Raw genomic sequence first — 22874 nt, 5'->3', positions numbered from 1 at the left:
AAAACTACAAATGCCAATGGGGCTACAGGAACAGGAATTGTGAATTACTCAGTGCAGCCGATTTGCATAATTTGGGGTTTTCATTCCTTTTCAATATCTGAGTTCTATTATCTGAGCTGACTTGGGGTCGAATGCCTGAAGCATTTCATGCACCCGAAAGCAACATCAAGGCCATAGTTGTGATCCTTTGGGAAATAAAAGCAACATATTCTCTGCAGAAGGATCACAAGTTTCTCTGCCAACTGAAGAGATGCTTGTGACTTGCCACAGGACAAAGGGGAGAAGCATGGGATAAAAATCTGTTGAACTCTGGGTCATGTTTCATTCGTACACTTCCCAGCAGCTGAAATGACATACAAACAAACTGAACCAGAGCTCTCTCTGCAGAGCCAGGAGGGGCCAAGGGACTTCCAGTTTCTCCTCAATGTTGTAAATGAGGTTTCTGTCCCTCTAGCTCTGTTTTCATGGTTCTCCCAGGGAATTCTCAGGACCTAGGTAGTATTCTCTTCTATCAGACAGAAGGAGAAGAAGCAAACAATCTCTCAAGAAAAATACAAAAGAAAAAAAATCACAAGCATCACAGAATCTTTGCAAACAGAATGGCTGGCTGACATGCCAGCACTTCCCCAGAGGAAACACTGGGAAAGAATTCAACATGGAACATTTTTGTATCTGAAGGGGAAATGTGGGGCATAAATCTGAACCATTTTTTTTTAAGCAAACGTACTCTAGGAAACTTACATATATAAGTTAAAAAAAAAAAAAAAAAAAAAAGAAAGCTAAAATAAAGCCAAAATAAAGCCCCAGTGAAACCCATTCCTGCTGTTTTACTTGGATAAAATGGTGAAAGCAAATCTTTAGCTAAGGCAACAATTAATTGACATAGTGCCACTGCAGATCAGGCAGGCCAGAGAGGTGTTGTGCTGCTGTGGTGGGGAGAGGAAGGCTGGTGAGGAAGTGGTTAGAGATACTTTGTGGACTTGCAGCATGGCTGTGCCTTGCTAGAGGGGCGAAGAAGGTATGGGAAGTTGGCTCCTTGGGGTGTTAACATAAGATGAGAGTGCTTCCTGGTGGCTTGAGTGCACAGGGATTGCTCCTGGGGCTGGGAGGCTAGCAAATGGCCAAAGGGCACTTAAGAGTTGGTTGTTACTCCCCAGCCTTACATCATGTTCCCTAAATTTGCTACCTGTTCATGTGTATCCAAAGTGTCCCACGAACTGGTTTCAGTGGGCATGGCAAAGTTTACTGCTAAAGTCAGCTGTGTTTTATACTGTAAAGTATTTCTGAGCACTTGGTATGCTCTGACATGAGGAAAAATAATCATGATCAGGATTTCCAGCTACAGATATAAGTAGCAGTGGTGTATTATCTGCAGTTGAAAGACTCCCCATTTTCCATTGGAGCAAAATATAATGAATCTCATTAAATGCTGTTATGAATGTGTGGGAATCAGAATGGAGTCCATCATGAACACTTTTCTGTGCAAACTTGAAAGACACAAAGACTGTTAACATATTACTAAACTTATTGTTGGGGCAAAATTTTACCTCAGTAGATATGAATTTCAAAAGCCAGCGGTGGTGGCTTTTTACTACTTTATATAATTTTTTTTTTTTTATTTAGTTACAATAATTGTATCTAAAGGCAATAAACTAATGTAAAATTGTCTGACTTAGAATCCAGGGAGAATAAAGTTTCACTCAGCTAAAGGCTGTCAGATATAAGAACAAATCTATAACAGTATACTACAGGGTAGTAGCAAAATAGAGGTCTCAATTTTCTTGGGTTTTATTTTAGTTTTGTAATTATGTAAAGAGTCTTTCCAAATCTACTCATTTATGATTCATGTTGAACAGTGAATTACTCTAGTACTATGTTCATTTCTTATTGCAGAACAGTTCAAATTGAATAGGCTATACCTTATTCTACCTAGGAAATAGCTAGAAAGCAGTAAAAAGATTTTTTTTTTGGTTTGGTTGTGCGTTAGGTTGTTTATTTATTTATTTTTTACATGGGAGACACAATCAGTATTCAACTCCTTCCATTCTTGTTGGCTTAGTAATATTTGTCTGGATCAGTTCTTCTGGGAGGACGTGTGAGAGCAGGGTAGGAGGGTAGTGAGAGATCTGGAAACGCAGAAGCTTAGGCAAGGCTGGCAGCGAGAGCAGGCAAAGCTCTAGGTCAGTGGCTGGCAGATGGCTTCTGAGCTGAGGAGGCTGCTGGCAGATGGTATTGACAGTGTGGACAAGACAAAGATTTTGGCTACAGAAAGGGAGCTTTGGAAAGACACTAGAAGTCTATCTTTCCTAATAATATCACCGTCCAATTTGGATGCACATCACATCTTGTCTTTTTTTTTTTTTTTTTTTTTTTTAACCAGAGGAAAGGTAGACAGGTTTTGTTGCAGTAGGAAAGAAAAAGTGACTAAAACAGAGAATGTGAGGTCTGTTATTTGATGTAGTTCCCAAATTCTGACCATTCAGTAACAGAAAAAAAACCACCTTACTATGCGTAATTGGCACGTAATTATTTGTGATTACTAGTCTGATTTCTCTGCTTCTCTCACTGTTACTGAACTAATTATGCCTCTTATGCAACATTAGCAAATTAAATCATTCCAATTATCCACATTTATTTCCTTTCATCTACTTGTGTTTTCTTTACTGCCATAGTTCCTTCTCATCACCCTGTGCGGCAGTGCCTGTCACATTTCTGCTTGCAGCCTCATTTCTTTGTCTTGGGCAATTAGCGGGTGCTAGGGCTGGGCCATGCTGTGGGCTCAGCTCTACAGCACCCGATCCTAAAACTGCCTTGTAGGCACCTGCCTGCAGTGGCAAGCGAGCGGTGACCGTGATGGGCCACATGCAAAACTCAGGGCATACCCGTGCATGCAGACGGCTCAAAGGCAGAAAGCTTTTAACTCTCTGAGAGACTTTGAGAGGAGGGGAACACCTCAGACAAAGTAAGAACAGGCTTAAAAGGTCGCACACACAAGACTAAGTCTTGTTACTCAATTTCTGCTCATTTTGGTGTTTATTCACTTGACGATGCCAAAATATACAGGGCAGTAAACCCTTAAGCAAGCTGAAAATGCTTTAGGAAAGTGGAGGGTCTGCCATGGAAACGTTTTTCCGTAATGAAAATGCACTGGATTGGCAGAAACAAGCACTAGGGAATATAATCACCACAAACCTTCTCCCTCCATGTGGGAGGGTCCCCTTACAGATGGATCCTTGGCAGGCCAGGAGGCAGCTCTCTGCTCTGTCAGGCCTTGACTGCCCTGACCAACCTCCTCTGGGGCCTCCACATGCCCACACATGGCCCCAGCAGCCATTTAAGCTCAGCCTGGGGCCCTTGCTCCTGTTTTAACCCATATATATGTCTCTCTCCGGCTCAGTCACAGCTGTGTCTGTGGCACCTATGGATCGTTCCTGTCTGTCCCCTGACCTGGGGACTGGCTTCCTAGTTTGGCCTTGGCCTAGTTTTGCCTCTTTGCCACAAGTTTGGCTGCTGGTTTGGCCTGGGGGTTGACCCTGGCTGCTGGGCCTGCCCTGCACACCTTGCTCAGGGGCTGTCGGATGGAGCCCTGCCCTGACAGCTCTGTTATCCCCCTCCATTGCCTGCCCTTCAGGGAGCAGCCACCCCTTGCTGTGCCCTGACACCCGTGTGAGAAGGGGCTCAGGGAGTGGCTTGAGGCATGAAGTTGGGATCTGGGCCTCAACTTCCACATAGCTTTGCTCAACTTTGGAGTCTGTTTCCCCAAATGTGGGTCTCAGCCAGCCCTTGCTGCCTCGACACCAGGAACTTGTGTCTGCAGTGTGAGGCCATGGCTGTGCCTGCTTCTGAGGCTCACCGGGCTGCAAGTGGACTTGTTTCTGATGGAGTTGTGCTAAGAGGTAAGTTAGTTATCCATGAGTTTTGCTTATGGCCCATGAGTAATTCCAACTCTCTTTATTTCTTCCTGCTGAAAGAGGCATTACTGTAGCAATTGTATACTGCTTCACAGGTCATAAAATACCTGTTATTGTTTCATGGGATTTAGGCAACATTGTGTACTTAAAATATTCTACTGTTATAGTATGATTCAATGTCACACTGCAGCATAGAAACTGTGAAGCAGAGGTGTGTGCCCACTTTGCTGTCTAACATGGCTATCAATGCTGCAGAAAAAACTTCTGTTCCTGTCTGTGGGCTAGTTGTGGAAATAACCACCTGCAGCTGCTCCCCACTGTATCTTCAGTGCAGGTGACTGAAGTCTGCACAGTGTGACTAAGGGTTTGCGTACCGTATCTGATGTAAAAGAAAATTATGGCACCTCTGGGTGCGATTTTTAATTTTCTGTTTTCTGCACTTAATGTGCTAGATCAAGAATGATGTCTATTCACTTAAATACTTGATTGGGAAACAGCTTTTCCCTGTGCAATTGCAAATGAAATACAGTTGCCTGTTTAGGTGTCCTATTTGTAAGGTGAAGAGATGCATTGAATTGCTTGTTTTGTTTTGTTTTTATTTCTCGCTGTCACATTTTCCTTTGTCACTAACGTATCTGTTTCTGCTGTTTTCTTGCTCTTACAAAACAAATTAAACAGAAAATAAATTAAAAAAATGTTTTTGCATTTAACCTTAGGAAAAGTCCATAATGTATTCCCATTAGGAACGCCTAAGCAGGAACAAGAATAGATGTTATACAGAATTAAAATATAATTTTACAACAAGAAGTCAATGAGTATTGGGAGAGAAATCACCATTCTTTGCTTAAGCCTGTAACTTGGATTCAATGTTCAAATTCAGAAGGCTAAAAAATTTAGAAGGGGGCACAGAACAGTCATGTGTCCAAGTTGAGCACTAAAGAGTGAAGCAGGGAGAACAAGCAGGAGCATAGTTGCATGTCTCAGGCTTACCTTAATGATTTTTTAACTTGCAGCTCTGAGAGCAGGTGAAAAGGGTTGGTAATTAGTCAGAGAGGTTTTTCTTTCCTTTCTTCATAGATAAAGACCTTGCTTTATAGAGGAATTGGAATCAGACATTTAACTTCTTTGTCTTTAATATATTTCCTCTAGAAACAATAACAACGCTCACTATATGGCAACAGAGTCTAATCTGTTTTGATATAATCTGTTTTTGTGATAGTGTGTGACAGAGTGAATATCCAGCATTGCTGAGCTGTTGTGATGAGGCTGTATGACAGAAAGCTTTCAAATCCTGCAAAAGAGTCTTCAGTAAAACCTGATAATGTGCTGTATTAGCACAGCTGTATGTATGTTTAATTTGCACTCATCTCTGGTCTGACACTGTAGCGTGGAGGTGTTTTGTTCTGAATTCCAGCACAAGTTTGACTAAGGAGCAACTTGAATAAGGCTTGTATGTGGTAGTAACGTTGCCTATGTGTAAGAGGAAAAAGCACGGTATGCTTGTTTGTAGTGGTACGTGATATTTAAGATGGATGAACAAACTTGCAGAGTCTTTTCTGGAATTGGACGTATGCAGATAAATGAATTTACAGATTTGTGAATAAGTAAATATTCATTTACCAGGTTAGTGAGCTCTGCAGCAATCAGAAATGCTGAGTTCCTTGTACTTCCTCCTGGGAGTATGTAAATGTTATGGAAGGAATTACATTTGACTTTATTCCTAAATTTGCTGCCTTCTGTCCTTTAAGAAATCAGCATCAATGGCATGATTTAGAAATTAGTGTCACAAAGGAGGACTTCTGAGTGTTGTAAACTGTTTCAGTCTGATTGTAATGGGGACTGCTTAAGAATTCTGTTAAATCTGGTGACTTACAAGTTTGAACACAAGCTTTTACTTACTGAAGTAAAAGCTGATGATTCAGCTTAATGTGGTACTAGTCTGCATAAACAGGTAAATTTCAGTCAGTGCTTACCAGTTGTACTCTGAGATGTGATGTATTCCTAATATCAGGGGCTAGCCTCATGTCAGGCATGTCAATGTTACAGCAGCTGTCAGTTATAGATTTTAGTATTTACCTGTTTTACCAAACTTTCTGGCAGCTATAAAAATGTGCCCTACCAGTGGTTCTGTGGTGATTCAGTACTTTGCTTATGGAAAAAGTGAAGTTTTGAAGTTCCATACTTGTTAAATTTGCTGGCATCTTCTTGACAAGATATTCTTGGTGTTAACTGCACTTCTCAGGTACTGCAATTCTGGGAGCATGATTACAATATTTAGTGTGATACTGCCATCCATTATCACCAACACCACCTACTTTTGCAGAGCTGTAGCAGTGGGCGTAATGCTATCTGGTTCACATTATTGGCCTACAATTCTATACACAGAAAAAAAAATTCAGACTTACAATAATGTGGATATACGTTTAGTTTGAAGATTATTATCCATATCTCTAACTGAGGAATGTCTTTTTGCAATGGGAAATGATTTTCAATGAGAGGTGCAACCTCATTTTTTCCCTTGGCATTTACGTCTGCAGCAGAGGGGCAGCGTTTGGTGAGCAGGTGACACTGTTCTGAGGGGGCCAAAGCCTCTTCACGTGGTCCAGTGTTGAAGCTGGTGCTGTTTGGGCACCTGTTTGTGTCACAGCCAGCTTAATTGCTGTGACCTTAATGAATCTTCTTTTCCAGTTCAAGACAAGATGAACCAAATAAAATACATGCATCTTTCAGAATGACATAAAGGTAAAGAGCAAATGCTATGCAAGTGCAGGAGCTTGCCTTGTAATTTGAGGGGGATATGGTACAGAAAATGTTGCTAGATCTTCCCAAGCACAAACCAATATTCATTAGCCCAATCAGTGGTACCAAAGGTCACACAACAGAGACTGTGGCAAATTCTTTGCAACTGGTACTAAAAGATGCAAATATTTGCTGTGTTTTGTGTACTGTGATGAAAAGTTATGACTGGGACTAAAGGCTCCTTTTATATTATCAGCTATCTTGTAACAAAAAGACATAGCCTACCTTAAAGTAGGTTTAGACAGACACTAAGGTGCTGCCAGACTTGCTGCCATTGGTACTCTCTGGTCCTGTGCTGTCCTGCACTGTTCTTTGTGTGTGCCTCAATGATTGATATCCAGCCTCAGGTCACACTTAATCTGGCCAATATTTATTTTCAATCAAACCATGAGCAGACTTTGAGGCCATGTAACATACTAGTGTCTGGGCAGCAGGGTTTCATTTTGCTCAGGGGTTAATATGTAGTCAGTTGCTTGGTTTATTCATGTCCTTATGACCTTTGGTCCTTTTAGAAGGGATGAGGAGGAAGCTCCTGTCTCTCAGCTACTCTTTGTTCCTGAATTGCTCACAGCTCCTTCAGCTATCGTTCTCCCTCTAGGCAAGAATCTCTGTGTGAGCCTTTTAGCCCTTATGTCTCTGTTCTCATTCTGCAGCAACACTTTGCAGCTTTCCTCTTCCACAGTCATTTCATCTTCCCTTGGTGGCACAGGGCCTTTCCTTGGCCCAAAGGCAGGAGGCCACCTGTACAGTGTCCTGACTGCACCAAGTTTCTTGTCATGAAGCCAGCGATTCTGTGACAGACACATATATAACAGTTATTGCAGAGACACGTTTAATTTATGAAAGAAGTTTAATTCCCTCAACGGAGCAAAAGCTTAAATAACCTTAGCTAGATTTTGAGCTGCATATTATGTAAAAAACTTGGGTAGCAATACAAAAATATAAGTACAGGTAAATTTATGTTCAAGATGCCTTATGTCTTGTACTATGATTGAGAAGTAGTGAAAAGAAGAGAATCTTATAATTAGACCATGCTCTGTGGGAGGGACTGTTTCTCCATGCGGGGACTAATGTGTTTACTGACTTTATATTATGTTCTGCTCATACTACTGTAATGGGAAGTGAGTGGTAGTTCCATCTGATGACCTAGTAAAGGATAAGGTTAAGGTGCTCATGAGAATTTATATCTGTCAGCTGTCCTTAATTATAATAAGCATGGAGTTTTGGATAGCTGGGTGAGAATGGCCATTTTGGGGATGTTCTGTCAGGTTGGGTATGGCAGGAATCTTTTTTTTTTTTTTTTTTTTTTACATTTTTTCCTATGGAGCACATCTGTGGAATTATTTCAAGTTATTTTCAAGACTGTTCTTCTGATAGCTGATATTTGGCCATCAGAAACAAGACACTGGTGTCTTTTGAAAATTAGACTGGATGAGATTAGGCATGCTCAACTATCAGCTAGAGCAGACAAAGTAAAAATGGAGGAAAATGGAAGACAATTTTCACAATAATAGTGTTGACAGAATTGACCCACTGCATGGGGAGTACTTCCATAATTTTTGTCCTGTAGTTGTCTTTAAGCTAGAGTGTCTGTTGGACAATGACAAGGGATTTCCTTTTTCCAAAATGGAAATCTTACAAATGCTTGGCTGGAGACATGTGACCTTTTATTTTCAAATGTTAACATTATTTTGTGTTGCTGTTGCTTCAGACTTGCAGGGACGGGTTTGACATGAGCTTATAGGCTGATATTCCTAACTCTGTTTTGGGAGTTCAGGACATGTCTGATGGTTTGTTAGGAGAGCTCTCTTGTATGACATCTATAGCTGCAGTATTTCAAACTAGGTTAAGCCAGAAATTTATGGGTAGGGCTGGTTTTGCCCGTAGAACGTAGGACTCAAGTAGAACAACTTTCATCCAAGTAGTTGTAGCCCAAAGAAAATGATTCCTACTGGAACTCCCCTGGGCCCCCTAGAAGGATTGATCAACAAATGATCCAGTTTAACACCTTCCCCAGACCCAGTGTCACATCCTGCACTTCTCGCTCCAGTGAGTGCCACTAGGGCTTCCCTGTTGTCCTCCACGCTGTTCTTGTAGCTGCAGAGAACGCTGCCGTGAGTCAGCTCCCCGGGGCATGTACATACCGTTCCGATGGCGGCACCCTGCTCAGGCGGTTGCCTCCCTGCAGATGGGAGGCCACGCAGTCCTGCTCACCGGGCTGGGATGGCACCTGCCCTCCCTTCCAGGCGGAGTTCAGCTTGCCTTTACATAAAGGATGAGGAGGCTGTCAAGTCAGTCACATAACTCTGCCCTAGCCTGTAGGTTCTGGCTCATCTTGTCTCTTATCTCCATTATCTCAAATCATGTGGTATGTTCTTAGTGTAGCAGCCAGGTGCAGGCAACTTGTGGAGAGAAGGGGATGGAAGGAGACTGGTGGTGGTAATGAGAGCTCTTAGTGTGCTGCCTCCTCTCTTCCTCTAGCTCAGGGTTGCCTGAAAGCACAGGAAGAGATGCTATTTTCATAATTTCAAGGTCTGTGTTAGTAGCTTCTGGCTTGTTTCACTTGAATTTGCAAATGTGTGCAAAGTATAGTATCATTTTTAATGATATTAAATTTTGGGGGAGATGCTATGATAAATGGGTGAGCAATGGGGAAGCTGGAATGTATGTACAGAACAAATGAGAAAAGCCAATGAATGAATTTATTAGACAAGAGACCCATGGAAATTAATGCGAGTGTGTAGGGTGCATTGAATGTATGTACTCTACATAAGTGTGAACAAACCATGATCAGGAGAATCCATTTCTGGTGGTTATTTGGTGTTTTATTGCTCTCTTTGCGAAGACTGGGAGATGTTACTACTATATCAGCTTTCTAGTTAGGCTAAATAATACAAGCTTTTGGTGCTCTTTGTATATTTTTAATTATATTGGCTTAACCTGGTGCATAGAAACAAGTTCAAAAAACAAATGAATCCAAAAATACATTAAAAGCCAAGGTCCTGGATGAAATTGTAAGATTTCCATGTTCTATTGCATAGCTGTTAGCTAATTTAGTGACAAACTTATTTCCAGAACTTTTTATTTTAACCTTGGATACTTGAACTGCAAAGACCTGCAGTAAAGAACATTCTATAAGTTTTAATTCCTCAGATGCTACATGGGAAAAAAGTGTAGATCTGAATTTATGCCTGCTGTTTTTTTTTTTTTTGTCACAAATATTTATACTTAAAACTGTTTCAACAGATTTTATTTCAGATACAAAAATTAGATCACATTTTGATGTAATGTATTTGGAATCACAAAAAGAAAAATGTTATTAACTAGGATATTAACTAACTGCAATTTGGATTGAAATATTTCAGTCCAAATTGAAAAACAAGTGCACATATGTAAAGTATGTGTGTAATAAAAATTACTTGGAACTCAAAAAACTTTTCAAAGTCACAAATGGACTAATGTTAATGAGCGCTTTGGCAGTGGTGCGGGCACTTGACACTTCTAGGAGAAGAATAAGATTAATATCTTCTGAAATGACCAATTCCAAGTATCACAATGATTCTATTTTTCAAGTGCAAGTCTGATATCAACCATTCAAGCTACTGTATTTTGTGAATGCAGACTGCAGTATGAGATGTTTATTTTAAAGTAACATCAAATAAGCAAAATGGGACCACAGCAAAAGCACGCAAAATGAATTGATGTGTATTGCAGCAGTATCTCTAACAAAATTGTGAATTTTGCAGAGCTTTAATTACTAGTTAACTAGATTGAAGATGGGTCTGTATATAAGCTAAACAATAGATACAAAAGAGCATTATGCAGAGCATAACATGCCTCTAAGCATTGTTTGTTCCACTTGATTTGCAGTTCCACATAATAAGATGCCATTTGGGCTAGAGATTTACTGTATGCCTTACCTTTAGTAGACAGGCAGAAAATTTTTAATCATCTATAGTCACTACTCCAGTTAGAAGATAACTACTCATAAGGTTTATTTTCTAGAAATCTTTTACTGAGATTTGGTTATAATAGTCTGGAGTATAAATTCACCATTTGTGGTAGCTGGAATTGAAGATAAGTTCAAGTAGCTTACTTCGAACTGCACCATACATTATGTAACTCTAATGATTTCAAACGTAGCTTAAGTTATCTAACTTTTGTATTTATATATGTAAATATATGTACATATATGCTTTATAAGTCTCTAATATTCTACACTATTTTTGAGTTAAGTTGCCAGGACTGGGCAGTAACTAAAGAACCTGTAAATTCTTTGGGATGAGGACTTGGGAGAGGTCATTTTTAATGTGAGTTCTCCAATGCTAAGGTGGAAGAGTGTGCTTGAACTTGTGGAAAGGCATGTTCCTGTCAAGTTTTTGTCTTTGATATATTGCTCAGTAGTGTTAGGTGCATGGAGAAGCCTGGATTTTTTTTTTTTTTTTTGTGGGAGAGAAGGTAAATTGTACTGGTCTGGTTTTCCATCATCTCTTCAATAAGGATTTCCCAATTTTGACACTACAGAGACACCTTTCCTTCTAGCTTCTAGGTTAATAGAGGAATATTTTGCTTATTGTAACAGTCAAGGGTACACCTAAGCTGCCAGGAAAAGTCCAGTGGAGGCGCTTATTCCAGGAGAGATCTCCTGCTCACAATCAGCTAACCCGAGGCTGGTTCAGGGTGAGACATACTGTGAAAATTCTCCCATCTGGAGAACTTCCTTGCTGTGTTATTTAACTAGAGCACAATGTGTGGCTGGCCTTTTGTGAAAATGAGAGTTGCAGGGTCCAAGTAATAGGCAAGGAACACTGTAGTGAATGTGAGTGATAAATGGCACTTCTCCACAGCTGATGGGATCTTGGGTCAGCATCATGCAAGCTATTGCTGATATTTCCCAGACGCAGTGAGTCAATAACATGGAAATTTAATTAACTCGGAGCCAGGCATCTTGTCCTTTCTTGTGAGTGTCCAGAACAAACCAGATCACGCAGCATAGGTGTTGTACAGGTTTCAGGATGATGAACTGTATTTTTTGCTAGCAACTAGTTCTGAATTAATGCAGAGATCTAGGGGATGAGTTATTTGTAAATTAAGTAACTTTAGGGAAATGTGAATTGGATTTGTCTCCTTGTGCAAGCAACTATAGCAACATAATAGCATGTACGATAGAGCTATATTGCTTTGTGCAATCGATGGGTGTTTATTTGTGTAACAAATGGCATTTACAGTTGGTCAGAACATAAATTTGCAATCCACACTTGAAACTCGGTAGTATCTTTTATCTGTACTCATAAATATAATTGCCTTCTCTAGAATTGCTTATACAAATATCTGAGAGCTGCCAGAGAAAATAGGTACTAAAGCACTTCAAGACAGAAGGAAAACTTTTGAAAGACTGCCCCATAACATAGAGGACCTGGAGCAATGCTGCTTTGAGTCCTTGTTCCACCTTCTTCCAGGCTTTCTCCTTTCCTCACTGCTTGAACTTGCTGAGAACTCTGCAGCATGGATGATTGAGCAAGAAGTGCTACAACAGGGTAACAGGCAAAAGAAAACAATCAAGACAGTGAGGGACTGGAAAAATTACCTACTGAGGATTTTGGCCCCAGGTAGGGATGTGAAACCTACTACGGAACTGGAAAGCTCTCTGCTGTAGAACAGGCTGGAAAGGACATTTGATAGTAATAAGGAAATAAGTAAGCTGTTGGAGTATGCTAAAGGTGTCAGCTGCCACAAATGATTGAAATAGTTTATTCTTTTCCATACTCTCCACATTTTCACATATCCTGTGATATTTCATCTCCCATAACAGCAGCATGGAATACATCTTTGTTTATTGCTGAAATTGTTAAATAGAGTAGGTTAGCAAGTTCTGTTGCTTCTAGTTCTGATGCTGCTGTTGGGGCAGAGTGAGCAGGGAAATGGCAGAAAACTTGATTTTTTTTCTTGTTCTAGCTTTGGTATTCTAGTTTTCTTGTTTCTTGCTTTGGTATTCTTTTTCCAGCCTTGAAGAGGATGTGTTGCTAGGTATGGGAGCAATCTTTTTATCTTAAGTAACAAAAAACAGGGATCTAGGAGCTCAAACTTTCACTAGTACTGGCTCTACTGGCAAACTTTCACTAGTACTGGCTCTATGCCACGTGTTATTTCATTTTTAGGCTAAAAATGGTTTATTACATAAGAGAACAGAAAGTAAAATAGGTTGTTTAATGCAATAAAGTAACCCATAAACACTTACTACAGATAAATTGGGAGTAAGTGGTTTGGTAGAAGCAAGATTGGAGTGGTTTTTTAGTTTCACCATTGGATTCATTGTAAAAATGTGTGTTTCATTGCACTTTGAGCATTGTGTTTCTTCTGAATTTGGAAATTAAAAGCAGGTATCAATACAGGAAAAAAGAAGTCTTTTTAACAAGTTTTCCAGGTCTACAATACGACCTTAATCTCAAAATGGGATCTAATGAAAGCTGCATTATTCCTTAGTGCTTAGGTGCAGTTAAAACTACCTAGGCAGGTGAGTAATAATGTAAGTTGTAAGTGCTTTGTTTTCTCAGATTCTAGTATAAGGAGAGGCAGCTCTTGGTCAGTAGGTGGGATGTGCATAGACAGTGAACCAGGCCAGTTCAATTCTCTCAAAATTTGTTTTGTTGGTACCTGTATTGCCTGGAAGCTAGTAGTTTTTCATGTCAGGCTGCAACCATGGCACAGTAAAAGACTACATATCAGTGTGATTTTTGAGTCTTAACTAAGATTTATCAGTCAGGAATAGGAAACAGACATGATCATTTTCACTATCATACTAGTCAATGATTTAAAAATAAAATAAAAATCCAACAGTTGCTTCATTCGCTATTCCCTGGCAAATGCTGCAAACGGAAGGTCAGTGGATACACACCCATCAACATATAAACAAGATAGATTTCAGATGATGTTTTGTGCATGATTTCCTTGTAAGTACTTCATATTTATATGTGTTTTTTTTTTTTAAATCGGAAGTGTTGGAAACATGCAATTCTTTTCCCATAGCTGCTTGCTGTGTCTTTTGAGAAATAAATGTGGAGAGCTTTTTAATGAGATGTCTTTATGAATGCACAACCTCAAATACATCAGCATGAAAGAAACAGCAAAAGTAAATGTTGTCCTGCTTGTGTTCTTGGCAGGCTCTTAAAGCATAGCTGTGTCCAGTTGCATTAACTTTAAGGAAAATCTATGATCTTAAGGGGACTGGGAGACTTTGAGAGGTGATGGCCCAGCTTGGGTAAGTGAAGTTTAAGGCAGATGCATCTCCTATTCTCCAGTGCATGGCCGGGGCGGGGGGGGCAGGGTGACAAGCACTGATCCTGGGTTTCAGCCCAGTGCAGGCCTTTGTGCAGCAGTGAGCTACTGCTGGATGCTTGCTCTGACACTGGCTTTGGGCTTCCTGGTGGACCATGTGCCAGCACTGGATTTACTTAGCACAGATATAGTTCCTTCCACATCACAAACTTATCACAGTCCCTATGCCATGTATTTGGTGACCACAGTGTATATTTGCCACTGTAAATCAATGGCAGTTTGTTGGATTGCAGTCCTGCACTTTACCTGTGCAGGACAAGTGTACCATATGGGGGCTTCTGACTCATACACCCAGATTTTTGGTGAAATGGAAGCTAATATTTTTTATAGCAGTTTTTGATAAAGCTGCCTTGAATGAAAAGTTAGCTCTGGGTGTATCTTGCAGTCTAAGAGGGAGAAAAGTAGATTTTGGAAGCACCTTATGCAAGTACCTCCTGAACCTACAAATAGGATAAGGTAACTTATCCTTTAATGGATAAGCTACCATGTCTGTGGGAAACTATTTTAAACAGTACAGTGGGAAAGAGGAGTGTCACAAGTGACTCAAAGAGATGAGACACCACAGACTGGGTTTCAAAGATACGCGGTATTTAATTACTGTGCAGATATCACTGTAATCACAGTATCCATCCAGTGCCCATGGAAAACAATCCACTTTTTGAATGAATTCAGGGAGGTTTGGATCTGGATACAGCCCAGACCTGTATTTAAGTTTGCTTAATGATACTACTTTTGAGGTGTGACTAAATAGCATTAAATATTTGCATAATGTCTTTTAGCTGGAAAATTCATATAACTACTGAAAGTTAATTTAAAGCAGATAACTGCTTTGAGTGATCAAAACCCCAGAAATGTCAAAGCTGCTTGTTTCTATTTAAATTGTTGCAAGACATATGGCTTTTTTGATGAATTTTTACATAGAAAAATTACTGGTTACCAACCGGCTGGTTGTTAGGGTATCCCATTGCACAAGGTGACAGGGTGCTGTAATGGACATGGGCACATAAAACATTGAGGGAGAAAGCAGGGTGTGTGTTACAGTGCATCAGTTCCTCTGCAGTACTTGCCTGTGTGCATCTTCTCTGCCTGCAGAAACCCTGGTGTGACAGCTTTCTGCTGGGCAAGAGAGCACTCCCAGGTAGTTACGTTGGAGAGGTCTGCGTGCTCTTAGCTCATACCCCAGTTTGCTTTGCAATAATTCATTCATATAGTGAGTTCTGATTTCCATTATTTCATAACAGATAGCTTGTGAATTTCAGAGCAAATAAATGTTGAAGATACCCAGTTACCCTGTGACAGTGTTTTCTAAAACCTTTTAGAAGAATGAAGTATTAAATTTAGACTGATGATAAACATGCTGAAATATATCTACATGTAATGGCATAAGCATGCTAATGTATTTTCATGTCTTTATTTTTAATCTGTTATCACTTCGTCTGCTGTTAGATCCCTCCATCCCCTACCCAAAGATAAGAGCTTTGGTGTGACTGCAAACAAACAAAAAAAAATCCTTCTTGGAGAGAAGAAATTTTTTTTTCCATAATCTCCTTTTAGGCTGGCCTTTGTGCTTGTGTCCAGAGAGATTACGGGAGGGTACTTGAGAGTGGTGTCTCCAGTAGAGAATGATTTTTCAGACTCTGTTACGGTCATTTACTAACTGCAGTTCAGAACCTGACCTCTCAGGCACTGTCATAACAGATTGTCAAGGTGAAAGTGTAATTATAGGCCAAAGCTGGTGTAAATTTTTACATATTAAAGAGCTGTTCTTAAACTTCCTCTACCATTCAGTTATTTTAGTTTTGTGGTGGAAATGAGCTGTCCAGTCAGCATGAATTTAAAGGACCACATTTCATGTTGGCCTGTACTATTATGAAACAGATTACAACCTTCAAGACTTCTAGGACATGTGTCATGTCTAAAAGAGGACTATCTGATGTCGTACAACTATTGAGTTAATGCTTTCTCTTTATTACTTCTCTTTCCATCACAAAGAAAAACTGTACGAATATCTCTACAACTGGTATTTCTTTCACTCGAGGAAAATGCTAGCCAACCTGAATGATTTTTTGAGCTATCTTTAAGGATAGGTGTAAGAAAGATGAACAGTTCTATTACCCAAATGGAACTTCAGGCACAGCACATGGAGACACTGATCCCATTAAGGAAAAATGCTGATTTTAAGTGAACTGCCATTGGCAGTTCAGTTGTAACTAGCATTATGGTTTGGGGCTTGATTTGTTTTCTTCTTCATTACCCATAGTGCTTTTCTTTTTATATTGGATATCTTTTTCCCTCTAGGCTCAAAACATTACTGTGCCTCCAGAGCAAATATCCAACAAAAACAATGGCACATAATTTTTTTCCTCTTGCTGCTAATACCTTTAATCAGAAGTATAGACAATTCCAAAGCAGCTAAATCAACACGTGCTGGCCTTTGAGCACACAGGGTGCTGCTGTTGATGCAGATACCTGAGGGGATATCTGAGCATTTGTCACGGCACTGATTTTCTGTGACCTTCCATGTTAGTTATGTTGAAGAGTGGAATTATTGCTGTGTATCCGATGGTTCCTTTGGCTGGCATGGTGACAACTGCAACAGACTGTCAATATCATGTGCTTGGCTTTACTTTTTTCCCCTTAGGGTACTGCCTGTTTTGCTCAGCTGGTAAAACCCAGCACATCCATACTTGTTCTCCATTTTTCTCTAACTACATTTGTTCATGCAATATGCTTTTGGACTAGTGCTTCTTTGCTGTATTAGCCCTTTTACTGTAGTTACTGTTGCGGCAGGGGATTAATGTCTCATTCCAGTAGTTAGAAATGGTTGGAGAGAACCTTGGCTTTTCCTTCTGGGCTGGTTGCCAGTATCCTTGCCAGTAGACAGTGTTGGGTGGTGATGCTAATTTCTCCTATTTAATTGTACTACCTGAGCGTATGTAGTATGGATGCCTCCATACTTACCGGACAAGGCTGCAATGCTTGTTCTTCCATGGCTATGCTCTCCATGTGTCCCACTTGATTTACTTGAATCATACTTTGTTCCTAATCCATCTTAACTTGCTGTTTTCTCTTCTTGAACTTCTCCTTGCAGTACTGTGATTTTTTTAGTTATCTGCATTTTGACCTATTGATTTGAGATGTTTCTTTATTGTTTTTTGGTCCAAGTGTGGCCCTTTCATCTGGCTCAATAGATAGTCTAGTGTTTTATTAATCTGCTTGCTAATCCATAACTGACAATCACCTTTTAAGTCCACGATAGTACATGAGAACATGCAGGCTAAGTAATTGTTGCTTTTCTTTTAGCAACTGTAGTTTTTTCCCTAGTTCTTCGTATAACTTTTTAGGTCTGCTATGAATTTGGATATGTATAGCTACTTTTTCAACCACAGGACAAAATATCTTGGCTTAAAATCACATGAGATTTGTCTCTGACATGGACAAGGTACTTGAAGGGTCAGACTCCTACGCTTCCTGTGTAGATTGCGAATGCTCATGAGAGTGTTTTCATTAGTATTCATGGAACATTCTCATTCTGCAAACATTCGTGTGAACAGTATTTGTCAGAACCTACTTATTATACCTAAGCCTTCAATAGAAGTTTAACATCCTAGGCCAACATTTCTTTCAAGGCTGTAACAGGTTATTCATTTTATCAAGCAGGCTGTTTGCAACACTGTGTTTAACTGCATGTCAGCCATAGGAAATCATGGATAAGCTACAAGATTGGCTTCTCTATGGGAATTCATGTCGGCTTGCACACAACTTCTTTAGCTAACTCTATTACTGTAAGGTTATTATCAAGTAGATATATGTGGTGCTGACAGCTCCTGACAGGAGAGTGCTTTATTACATAGAAGCTTGCAAAGAAAAACTTCAACGTTACAACATGATAATCTTTTATGCCCAGAAAGCTACATATTGGACAAGAAACCCACATAATTAATATTAATTGTAATGAAGTGTGACAATCAAGAAAGAATAACAGGAGATTTTTCTCTTAAGTCAAGACCTCAATAGAACAGAAGATATAGAGCCAGCCAGAGATGGATGATGGAAGAACACTGGCACTGAATAATTCATGAAAGAACGCAGTAGATTGCATGTGAGGTCTGGAGCCTTTTAAAGGCCTATGAATAGATGACAAAGTTCACTCGGTTCAGATAAATAATGATGAGTCTTAAGAGAGAAGGAAGGTGCATGTGATGTAACATAAACTATTAATAAGAGTTAAGACGTCATATACTTGCCATGTCAAGTGTGAATGATCAGAACATGCAAAGCAATGTATGTAATGTGTAACATGTAAAGGAAAAAAAGCAAATATGACCTTCATAATGTTTGGTAATTTAAATGCTTTTTAACTGCATGCTTAAGGCATAAAAGAAAATTCTACTATTTTGAGAGCAATATGTGCATTAGGAGCATTAAAACCAAATATGGTACATGAAATACATGGGAGAGGTAGGTAACATAACATGTAATGAACAGTGTTGCTTGGGTTAAAATAGGTGAGTGTGAGAAGAGGTTCTACTCGATTCATGAATGTCATAATTTGGATTAATATTGTTTCAAGAAATTCTGGTCATGCACTTTATTCGGATCTTAAAAACAGGGATGTAAGGCTATTGGAGACTGACTAGAAAAGATGTTTTGTACTGAATGAAGTTTCCACTACAGATATGAGAAAGTATTTCTGGGAAAACATTTCTGTAGAGAGATCATTGTACTTAAAAGAAAAAATATTCGAGTTTTAAGGCTTGTCAACAGGATTTAATAATGGATCTTTTTCTGCTAGCTTCCTGAAAGTCAATTCACAATTGACCATCAGCCTTGTCAGCGATCAGCCAGGCCAGTGTTCCCTTTTGGGGTTGTGAAGTGGCCTAGCTGGCATTAGCAAGGGTCTGATGCATGTTTCTGGGCAGTCCCTTTGATTTCCTCAAGCTGAATAAATTAAGTACCACAATAAATGGGAAATGAGTTCTTGGTTATTTTATCTACACTGCTATCGGTCTGCCAGTTTTTCTCCAGACCAGTAAAGCTGTTGATTTAATTCCTAACATGAAAATAGAAAGTTAGAAAAATTGTAAGTTAAATGTGAGAGGCTAAGCATGTACACTCCGTTTTGAGGAGTGTAATGTTGCAGCGGTGTGGAACAGCAGCCTTTGGGTTTGTAATCCATGCAGGACAAGGCAGCTCAACCCAGGTGGGGGGAGTGGGGTTGCAGTGTGTGGGCTGCAGAGGCTGGTGGAACTAATGCTTCCTGCTCTGCAGCTGGGAAGCCTGTGCAACATGGTTTCTTCAAGAGCATTGCAGGGGAGAGGTTCAGGAATGCCTTAATGACAACAGTCAAAGGCGTAAGAACCTTCTGTAAAGAAATACTAAGCCTCGTGTAGTCCACAGGGATTGGTACATCTCACACTCTGGTGCATGGTGCATGAGGTAGTTTTGTATTGACACAGGTCTTGATATTCTGCTGCAACCTTTCATAGTGTTAGCAGAACACTGGAAAATAAACAAGATTAAGTTATGAAGCCTGAAAATTACTGATGCAGCTATGGTATATCCTCTGTCAGATATTTGGATAGTAAACTGAGTTTGTTTTACACTGTCCTACCTTTCTCAATTCTGATGTGACAGATTTGTGTTAATGTATATGGTTGTGCTGTAGAGGTTGTCACAGGGAAGTGAGAAGTTCTGGCAGCTGAGTACAGGGCATTTGGGAACTATCAGTGTTGGGAGTGGTGTGGGAAATGATTTGGAAGCTGGGTATGAGCATGTTGTTTCTGCCTTCAACACTGAAGGAGCAAACAATAGTTTCAACTTGCAATTCAACTCATATGAATGGGTAGTTGACACTCCATATTCCTATTGTTTTGACTGTCAACAAATCCAAGAAAACTGTGTTGAATGGGTTCTCATGTGATGAGTATTTTCTTATCTGTGACTACAAGAGTAAGGATGAAACCTCAGGTCTCTCATCTGGGGTTGTAGCTAAGTGTGGGCACTGGCCAGGTGGCGTGACCGCTCTAATGCCTAGAAGCAATGTCAGCAAAACGTTCCCTGTAGCAGGAGAGCTTATTTTTGCTGAAAGGGTGAAAAATAAACATTGCAATTAACAGAATATCAGAGTTACTTTACTTGTGTACTGCACTAGCATAGATACTGGCAAGGGGTTAGAAGCTGCTTGGGTTTTATTTCCAGCAAGTATTTGTATTTGAAAAGAGTTTAGGATAAGTACTAGTTTCCTTTACTGCATCATTCAGCATTTTGTTGTGGTCACTTGAATTAAGGAGCTGAAACTTCCAAGTATACAGAAATAGCACATCTAGAAAACAGGGAAGCAGCCCTGTATAGCAAGTCAGGAAGGCACACGTAATTGTAGCAAGGTGATCACTGAAGACAGATACTTGCAGATGTGATTGTAAGAGCAGATGGCAAAAGGCACTTAGCTGTAGAAAATCTGTTATTGTAACTGAAGTCTTTCAGGAACAGATGTAAATCCTAGCTTTAGGTGGAGTAAAGCTCTGGAATAACCAATAGGAGCTGGCTGGCAAGATGGTCTTCTACACATATAAATGCTAATGTAAATGTCCTAATGCAAATTTAAGCATTGAAAAACATTGTGTAGATTTGGGAAAATCCCTAAAATTTTAATTCCATAAGCAAAGTATTTTGGCAGCACATGACAGAAATAATCCTGTTCCCAGATGTTTCATACTATTGCAGTTGAAACTACTTGTATGGCCTTCTTCAAGACAGCTCTAAAATAGCACAAAAGCTTATTGGAATATGAAGCAACTCATATACAGCGCGGCAGAGCACTATGTGTGAACTCTTAACATTGCAGTCTTCTGGGGAAATACCACAGGGAACTAACTGAGTCTTCACCAAGCTTTAAAGCATGTCAATTAGAGAGCAGGGTGGAAGAAAACTCCTGAAACTGAGGGAGACATAGTCCTCTGCAGATATATATGGATGCCATAACATACCATATGCTGGCATTTCTGGGCTGTGTGCTGACAACTGGCTTTTGTACTGCAGATGACATGGAGGTGTCTGAGTATTCAGACTTCCTTGGGCATTAAGGTTTCTGTGTTCTTTTCATGGAAAGACAAGGGAAATGTATTTGTTGCTACATTTGGTTATATGCATATGTCAGCAAGCTGAAAAGCATTTATTTTTCACTCCAGAAATGGAGTCTTAATGGAAATGATTAGGTGCTGAACAAAATACATGAAAAGTGTGGCAAATGTGTTGCTAAATCCCTGAGGGGGTTGGGTATTATCAGTTTAGTGTTCTAAAAACCTTGTGGAGCCTTCAGGTAGGATAACACTGGTTCATTTTTTGATTAGAGAATTTCAAATGAGTAAAAATTCCCAGCCTAAAGCTGAAGAAGCTTGTGCTGTCTCAGCCTAGAAGGTGCAGGAAACACCTTTCAGGCTCATTGCGCTGCCTTGCATGAAGCTGTAGTGAAAGCCGTGAGTATCCCCTCAACGTGCTTCAACACAAAGGCTGTGGGACCACCCGAGTGGCAAAAAGGCAGCTAAATTAACGGGGATGTTCTTGTGCAAAGAGGAGGGCCCCGCTACGCCTGGCTCGCACGCCTCGCCGGCCGCTGCGGTCCCCCGGACGGGTCCCCACAGCAGCCGGTGGCGAGGGGGCCGTGCGCGGGGCAGTGCGGGGCTGGCGCTTCCCCTCACAGCCCGGAGCCAGCCGTCGGGCGGCCGCTCGCTGCCGGGCGTCTTCCCCGTCTCCCGCGGGACCCTTCTGCCCTCAGGCCGGCGGCGGGGGCGGGCAGAGAGCACGGCGGCTGCGGGGAGGCCCCTGAGGCCCGGCACCCCGCAGCCTCGCCGCCTCAGCGCCCACCTGGCCGCCATCTCATGCGCCCGGCTGCCTCGGCGCGGCGTATCGTCGAGCCTCGTGGGCTCCGCGGGGCTCGGCGGCTCCATTCGCCTTGCACTTGAGTATAAACTGCGGCACTGAGCCGCGCTGGGAACACCAAGGCCAAGCGGTAACCGCTGGGCGGGAAAAGCGCCGCAGCACCGGGGAAGGGCGGGCTGGGCCCGGCTGACCCTGAGGAGAAGGGCGGTGCCAAGGTGTTCCCTACTGGGCTGAGGGGGCAAGAAAAACTGCCCATTGCCGGAGCCTCAGCCGGCCGGCTCCCTGACAGGACTTGCTACTTGTGCTTAGCAAATTTCTTCTGGTATTTTGACCCTTAAATTGGTGGCTTGATTATTTAGGTGATAATAGTCATTGCCTTTTGAAGTACCTCTGCTTTCTTATGATGATTTTACTGTAACTGCAGAGGGCGAGTGGCAGTCTTACTACTATGTTTTGCCTTGTGCATGTATGTCTTCAGCTAACTGGCATAGTGATTCACAGTTGTGACCTGGACCCTGAAGATGTGGAGCCTGCAGGCCTCTGGACACCACGGCTCAAGATGTAAAGACAAATCAACTGTGTTTAATCAAGATGATCAATCACTGAGCAATTCACTTGCTATGCCAGGGCACAAAAGAGGGTATACATTGTCTAGGGGGATTATGACTGTGTTGCTCAGACAGTGTGAGGTGTCTTCTCGTGTGTAAGTAACTCCAGAAAGAGGGATAGATAGATGTACTGCCATGGAATGGGTGAATGGTAGCAGTTAAGCAACTGCTGAATTATAGAGGATGGATGGACAAAAACCCAACAACACTATTTTAGAGCAAGCGCCATGTACTCACCAATCGTGGTACTGGCACAGAAAAGGGTATAGTTAAAATCAGATTAAAAAAAAAAAAGTTACTGAGTCAATATCATAGTTATGTATGGACAGAAGATGTATTT

The 22874-nt window shown here is 40.9% G+C and overlaps 1 protein-coding gene across 5 annotated transcripts in view; it reads left to right on the top strand.

Annotated features, from left to right (window-relative positions):
- The first annotated feature begins 5061 nt into the window (after positions 1 to 5061).
- Positions 5062 to 22874, top strand: part of RORA (RAR related orphan receptor A) — a 432323-nt gene continuing 414510 nt past the window's right edge. Inside the window, exon 1 of one of the 5 annotated variants that reach the window (XM_080608115.1) lies at positions 5062 to 5253. The gene's annotated coding sequence lies outside the window, so the exon portion shown is untranslated. Of the gene's footprint in view, positions 5254 to 9223; positions 9243 to 21588; positions 22488 to 22874 lie in introns of those variants that run through there. The other 4 variants (XM_080608114.1, XM_080608116.1, XM_080608113.1 and 1 more) reach the window with 4 other exon arrangements.

The sequence above is a fragment of the Anser brachyrhynchus genome, assembly GCF_964034855.1.
Source record: "Anser brachyrhynchus genome assembly, chromosome: 11".
In the NCBI taxonomy this organism is placed as follows: Eukaryota; Metazoa; Chordata; class Aves; order Anseriformes; family Anatidae; genus Anser; species Anser brachyrhynchus.
Note: the sequence above shows the minus strand (reverse complement) of the source record. Positions and strands in the feature narration are given on the sequence as shown.